We start from the raw sequence: 7,150 nt of genomic DNA, 5'->3' as shown, positions 1-7,150 counted from the left end.
AGTATATGAACTATGGTTAAAAATATTATGTTAAACAGTGTAGAAATTTTATGTTCAGTATGTTATGATATGGCCAACGCAGATGCCATGATTTATATGTTATGATATGGGCGATGCAGATGTTGTGATTTATATGTTATGATTTACAAGTCGGCGCAGATGCCATAATGATGTATGTTATGTCAAAAATCAGGAAAATATTATCATGTCAGATATTACTTTAAAATATGAAACGGTTATGTGTTAGTAATATGAAGTGTACTATATGTTATCAGAACTCGGATGGCTTAGTCTAGATTTCATAGCACATTACTATAGCTATATGATAAGATCAAGTTCAAGCATAAGTTTATGTTAGTGCTACCACACATCTCAGATAGAGTGTGGGAGATGGCAAACGATGTGGTTTCAATGTAGTGCAGGTGTCCCCCTGACAGTCCGGACTAGGTGGGGCAAGCCCATTGTACTTACAGACATATGTTTGACTTAGGGTGGTCAACCAGCCATTGCTAGGTTTCGCCTACAGGCCGCACAACCCTATCATATGGGGGGTAAGACATGACATCACTTCTTGAGAGATCATGTGCAAAACGAAGACATGATGCTAGAATTTTTAAATACAAATAACCAATTAGCAGATATATTCACAAAACCACTCTCTGAAGAGCAATTCATATTCATCAGAAGAGAATTGGGAATGATGCATATTTGAGAAGTAAACTAAAATTTTTTTTGCTTGGCAGGCAACTGCCACCAAGGTGTCAGGCGACTGCCAAGCTATTGACTTTCAAGTTTTTTTATTGACAGGCGCTTGCCTCATCCTAGCAGGCGACTGCCTCATGGCGGGTAGGGTTTAAAACCCTGTTTTATGTCTTTTTAACTTCCTTCAGGTGCTTGCTCTTTCTTCTCTCTCTCTGAAAATCTTCTTTCCTACTCTTTTCCACATAGACTCCTCTTCCAAATCAGCCTGAAACCGAGCATCAAACCTGTCCTCCACATCAAATCGCGAATACAACCTAGGGTTTATTGACCTTCCTCTTCAATACAAACATGCCATGGATAAAATCGACCGCTAACAAGGGTTCTTCCTCTTCGACAAGGATCAACAATGATGAAGTAGAGAAATGGTTAGTAACTCCACATGCTAAGCAACTCTATAGGAATCAAATCGCTTTAGCCAAACCCATTCTAGGTAAAGTTCTTGATGTTACATTCTTCAATTTAGATTTTCCTGAAATTATGGAACTTTTCAAGGAAATTGGGTGGGATCGGTTTATTACATATCAAGCAAAAGGATACTATCCAAACGTGGTTCGGATTTTCTATGCAAATATGAAAAGGTTTGAAAATGGGATAAAAAAAAATCTTCTAGGGCAAAATATTCATCTTACTCCCATATCTTTTGGAAAAATTCTTCGAGTCAAACCATGAGATTTTGAGGTCCACATTGTTGAGAAACAATGGATAATGTCCCAAGGATTTACTCTAGAGGAATTTTTACCCCTAGTCATAACTGATACACCTATCTCCTTTGGGCATCTACCTCTTTACAAACAGCTCAATCTACAAGCTCTAATCCTACACAAACTTATTACATATAATATCCTACCATGTTTCGGTTCTCATGATCATATTTCATCCTTAGATTGTTTTGTTATGTGGTGTATTCTTAAAGGAAAAAGGTTGGATCTTCCAAGTTTACTTATCAAATGGATTATTATGAAAGTTGATGCCCCTCGTGTCATTCTACCATATGCTGGGATGTTAAATATGGTATTTGCTCATTTCAATGTTCTCACATCATCATTTAACTTCACTAGAAAAACCCATTACGATATCTTTTCTGATACTATTCTTAAGCGTATGGGATATAAGAACTCTCCTCAAGGGTGGTTTCATAAGGGACATCATCACATCTCATCTGCACTACCTCCTCAGCCTTCCATGCCAGTCTCTTTAGTACAGCTTAACCCAGAAACTCCTTCTTGGTTTGTTCCATTTTTTAATCACTATATGACCTTTAGTGATGGAATGCAATCTGGACTTGGTACACTAAGGGAGAAGGTTTTTACTATGGAAACTCATTGTTCAAGCCTTGTTTAGCATGTTGACAAGATTGAGCAACATTTGGCTAGCTCTTCTAAAGGCAAATCTTAGATGGATATCAGCTCGGCTCCCTCAAGTGATGATGAATTTGCTGAAAAATATGGTGAACAAGAAGAAGAAGAAGAAGAAGAAGAAGAAGAAGAAGAAGAAAGTGGATCTATGGAAGCCTCCGATCGATGTGTTTCATCTATGAGCTATTTAAAACTTTTGTCTATGCATTAGTACTTTACCGGAAAGTATGTTCTTTATGTTTGTAAGATCTAAAAGTACTATGTATTGCAGCACTTCACTATGTTTTTTTTTGTATTACTCTCTTCTCCTTTTTGATTGATGTCCAAAGGGGGAGATGTTTGAGAGAAGGAAGTGCAAAAATAAAAAATGCTAATATGCTATGGATTGTAAAACTATGAATATGTATGGCTATGAATATGTATGGATTGTCTTGTATGGATCTTGTATGGATGGATATATATGGGTATGATCATTTTTCAAGTAACATGAATTCATTACTTATATGACTATAAATATATCATGCTTGTTGAAAGGGGGAGACATGAGTATTATCTCTTATTATTTTTGCTCTCGATTTGTCATCATCAAAAAGGGGGACATTGTTGGCCTAACAAGGCTTACAATTCTTATTTTTATGATAACAAATAATGATGTGTTTAATATGATTTAAGTGAAAGTTTTTCAGGAAAAAGGCAAAGCTTAAAGGTAGTGACAAAGCTTAAAAGGATGATAAAGTTTATGGATCATAAAAGATCTTGAAGAGCATGAGGATTAAAGATAACTTGATGAAAGCTCAAAAAAAAGATCAGAAACTCAAAGATGATAGAAGAACAAGGACTTACTTGAAGATCAAAAGAATAAAGTTTTAAAGATGTTTGAATGTAAGTACTTCAAGTTAATTTCAAGTATAAATTGAATTGAAGCTCTCATAAAATCAAAAGAAACTTAGAAATATATTTTTAGAAAAACCCTAAAGTATGTTTTTCAAATCAAAGAAAAGAAGGGTTTTAAAAAGAAATTTTTTTTTTGTAAAACAGAAGGGCCAGACGACTACCCATATTAAATGAAGAATTTTCAAAGAGGCAGTAGGGTGCCAGGCAACTGCCTGAACATAGCCAGGCGCTTGGGTGGTCATGCCAGGTGACTGCCTGGGTTCTGGCAGGTGACTGCCAATGTTCTGTGTTTTAAGTTTCTTCTATGACAGGCGACTGCCAAGTCGTGGCAGGCAATTGCCACTCGAACAATGGTTTAAAAATTACCAATGGGAAGATTTTTTAAATGAATTTTTTGGGCACTACTATTTTGAAAAACTTGGGGATTACATCAAGGAAACTTGGAGGACATGCAATTACTTTTTAAACTTCTATAAATAGCCCCAAACTTCAAATATTTTATACACCAAGAAATTTTCAGTAATCAAAGTTCTCTAAAAAGCTCTTAAATTTTCAGTAATCAAATTCTCTCAAATTTGAGTTACTTCTGGTTCAAACTCCGAAGTAAAGCCTTCAAAGTCTGAATCTTTCAATACTTGGAAGATATTTGATGATCTAAATTCAGTATTGAGCTTCAATCCTTTTATATTTGATTTACTTTGAAGTATACTTGTGCTGAATATTGTACTAACCTACTCTGCTGTGAGAGTATTTTCTTGTACACAAACTTTTCTATATCTTGATTCTTGTTTATAGACGATTCAAGGTTGTAGAATCATTGGACCAAACGAGGGAATATCATTTGGAGAGGCAGGCTCTAGCCTAACGGAAGGAGTGATTGTAATCGGTATTGTTCCACTCGTCAATGGAACTAAACTAGTGAATCCTTTGGTGGTTTGCCAAAGGCGAGGATGTAGGTTGGGTATAAACCGAACCTCGTAAAACCTTGTGTCTCTCTTTTCTTCGTTACTCTTTATTTTTCAGCAATACTTTCAACCTACGTGTATGCTTTAAATTGTTAATTCTGAGTGTATGGTTGTTAAATAGACCGGAGGATAATTTGTTTTGGCTTGATCAGCATTGATTGCAAAAACCAAAATTGACTACGTTGGTTGATCATCCTAAACTTATTAATCTAAAAGTTTGTTTAAAAACTAAACACTAAGAAGAATTGTGAGTTTGGAATAAACACAGGGCTTACATAAATTCAACGTGCTTTACAATTTATTATAGGGCTATTGATACAAAGATCAAGATTTTGATTATCTTGTTGATTGGTTGTGGTTGAATTGATTTTGTATTTACTTGTTGTGATTGTTGAAAAACAAAGTATTAAAATCGAAATTTTTTTAAAAATCCAATTCACCCCCCCTCTTGAGAAGCTATCCTAATTTCTTTTATCATATACAACAAGGCTTTAAACCCTTAGGTTGATCCTAATGGACGAGTTCTAGTCTCGTAAGGGTTTCTAGAGTTATACCCATAAACACCAGTTCAATGAACATAAAATGAATATACACATGCAACATAGATATACCATTTCACATACAAAAATATCACCTAATTACATGTGAACTCATTTCTTCACAACTCTGCTATGCAGTCAACTTCGAAGCAAGTGACTCATGGAAGTCTCATCATTATATAGTCATGGGGAACAATATCATCACATAAATCCAACCAGCAATTACAATTCATAGTTAATGTAGCCATATAAATTCAAGTATAAATAGGTGAAATTACAAGGCATGTGTAAAGTGCATGACTCGTCACATTAGGACATCCAAGGACACCTATAGAACAGTCATCTTGACTCAGCCTCACTGGTAAATTCTCAAAAACACTCAAAATATGGGATCACTTATCATAAGTGAGGAGGAGTGTCATGATAAAACATCCCACATATTGTAGGGAACAAACGCTAAATGTATGGAGTGGACTAGTATTAAAAAGGGTCCAGCCTATTTGTGACGTGTTAGGTCCTTCATCCTAGCATCTTCTCACCTACTAGCCATATCTAACGGGTTGTGTCTCTAGCTTGACTTTTATTGTAGTTGTGTGGAGTAGGTATTAATCTGGAGTATTTCTTTTTCTTCTGCTTATTCTTCAGTTTCTTTCTTTCCATAATTGGCTAGGACAATCGTTCACTTCTTTTTTGATCTTTATACCACCAATGGAAATTAAGCTCGAACAGGAGTCCATGAAATAATTTTATCTCTAGGGATGGCTCAGCCTTCACATCTTGAGTAGGGTACAAGACCTAAGTTTCTATCTCCTCACTTCATGTAACCTCTAGGCTAGCAAATGCAAGAATAAAACTAGTATGAAAAAGGGAAAGTTGAGTTTCAAAAACTCCGAGTTGACATCAAAACTCAAAAGAATGAAAAATGGCTTAAAAGTACCTCACAAGGTGTCATAGTCACCACGGGTGCTCTCTCAATGCTCTCAAGGACCCCTAAGTGCTACGAGTCACGTGAACATGTATTTTTAGCCTCAAGAGATACAAGGTAAATACATGAGTTTATATAGCTAGATTAACACAAACAAACCACTAGTCAACCTACATAGAGTTATAGTCCCTAGATTAGCCATATAAAGGGAAATGAAACATAGATGACCCACTACATTGTCAGGGAGCATATCAAGGTCATGTTAGTGATGGGCCTAAACTTGTAACTTCTAGGTTATATGCAAGTATGTAAAGGGTTTAAATTAGTGTTAATCATGGCATATTCCAATTGTTCACTAAAAAATTTAAATTTCTATCATTTTGTACTAAAAGATGCCATGTAGTGTACACCTACCCCTTACCCCCAACTTAGAACTTCAGTGTCCTCACTAAAGTGTGGAAAAGAAAAGTCCTAGGATAAAAGGGCAAGAAACAAGGCATAGTGCCATGAACTTCAAATGGTGTACCTACAATAAATACATATAATCCAAACACCACATGCATGCAAAAATACACTGAAGCACAAAAGACCAGTAGACCCAAAAACACAATGTCATTTCATTACTGAAAAAAAGGCAGTACAATATGTAGACAAAGTTATAATGGCAGTGGACTACCACAAAATCATTGTAAACATTATCAAAAAAAGAAAATCCAAGAAAAACAGCAAACATATTGATTTCACAACATGGTTCTAAAGACAACTCCTAAGCGAAGTCTGACTCGGAATTAGAAAGGATGACTGAGTGAGTCGAGCAACACCCAATGTCAGAGGAAGCAGCCACTGCCCTAACTATTGTTCGTAGGAGTTCCACTATGGCATCCCAAATCACCGGAGCCAGGGTGGCGATAGGGACAAGAGCTAAGGGTGGTGCCTAAGCACAAGCTAGAGTTCCCTATGGAGGTGGCATCCTTCATGCTGTGGGTTCATGCTCTTTACTACCATCGTGCTTCTAAGTAGGCGACTCTTTTTTTTTTATGTCGATACCTACTTATAGGGGTCAGTGAGGGCTGGCCTTGCTCCACTTTAATCTTCATCCTAGAGCAGAGCTTCATTTAATAAGAGCATATGGAAGATGTAGTGGTATAGATGTGCAGGAAGATAAAACCCTAGATTGGGAGGACGGCGAGGTAAAGTCCGGTGGCTGGAGAAAGATTGATGGTTCAAGGGCTCAAGCTACGGTGACTAGGATTAGGAGGAGAGCGATGAGATTTGATCGAGAGCCAATGATGGCGGGAGTTTAAGAGTCAAGTGTGAAGCCAGATTTTAAATGAGTTTCGGTCAGCTTGACCAGGTCACACCGGTCCTTGTGTTGGGTGTGCTTGGTCACATCCATGACTATACTTAGTAAAACAACCCTTTCGACTAAGTCGCATGCCAACCAAATGCTAATCGTGACTATGGTCGAACTTCTCAGTATTTTCAAATCTCAACACAGTGCAAAGACTGGACCAAATCGCCCATGTGCATGCAAGCCGCCCTTCTAACCGCACCCTCAATTTTTCTAAAGTTTATTTTAAAAAAACCCTACTTACCCTATAATGTACAATCTAACGACACAAAGAGAAAATAAAAATTCTCAGGTTGCCTCTCGGAAGCGTTAAGTTTATTATCTTTAGCCAAATCCTTCAGGTTGCCTCCTAGAAGTGC

This window comes from Malania oleifera, chromosome 7 (assembly GCF_029873635.1).
Source record: "Malania oleifera isolate guangnan ecotype guangnan chromosome 7, ASM2987363v1, whole genome shotgun sequence".
Taxonomy (NCBI): domain Eukaryota; kingdom Viridiplantae; phylum Streptophyta; class Magnoliopsida; order Santalales; family Ximeniaceae; genus Malania; species Malania oleifera.
Note: the sequence above shows the minus strand (reverse complement) of the source record.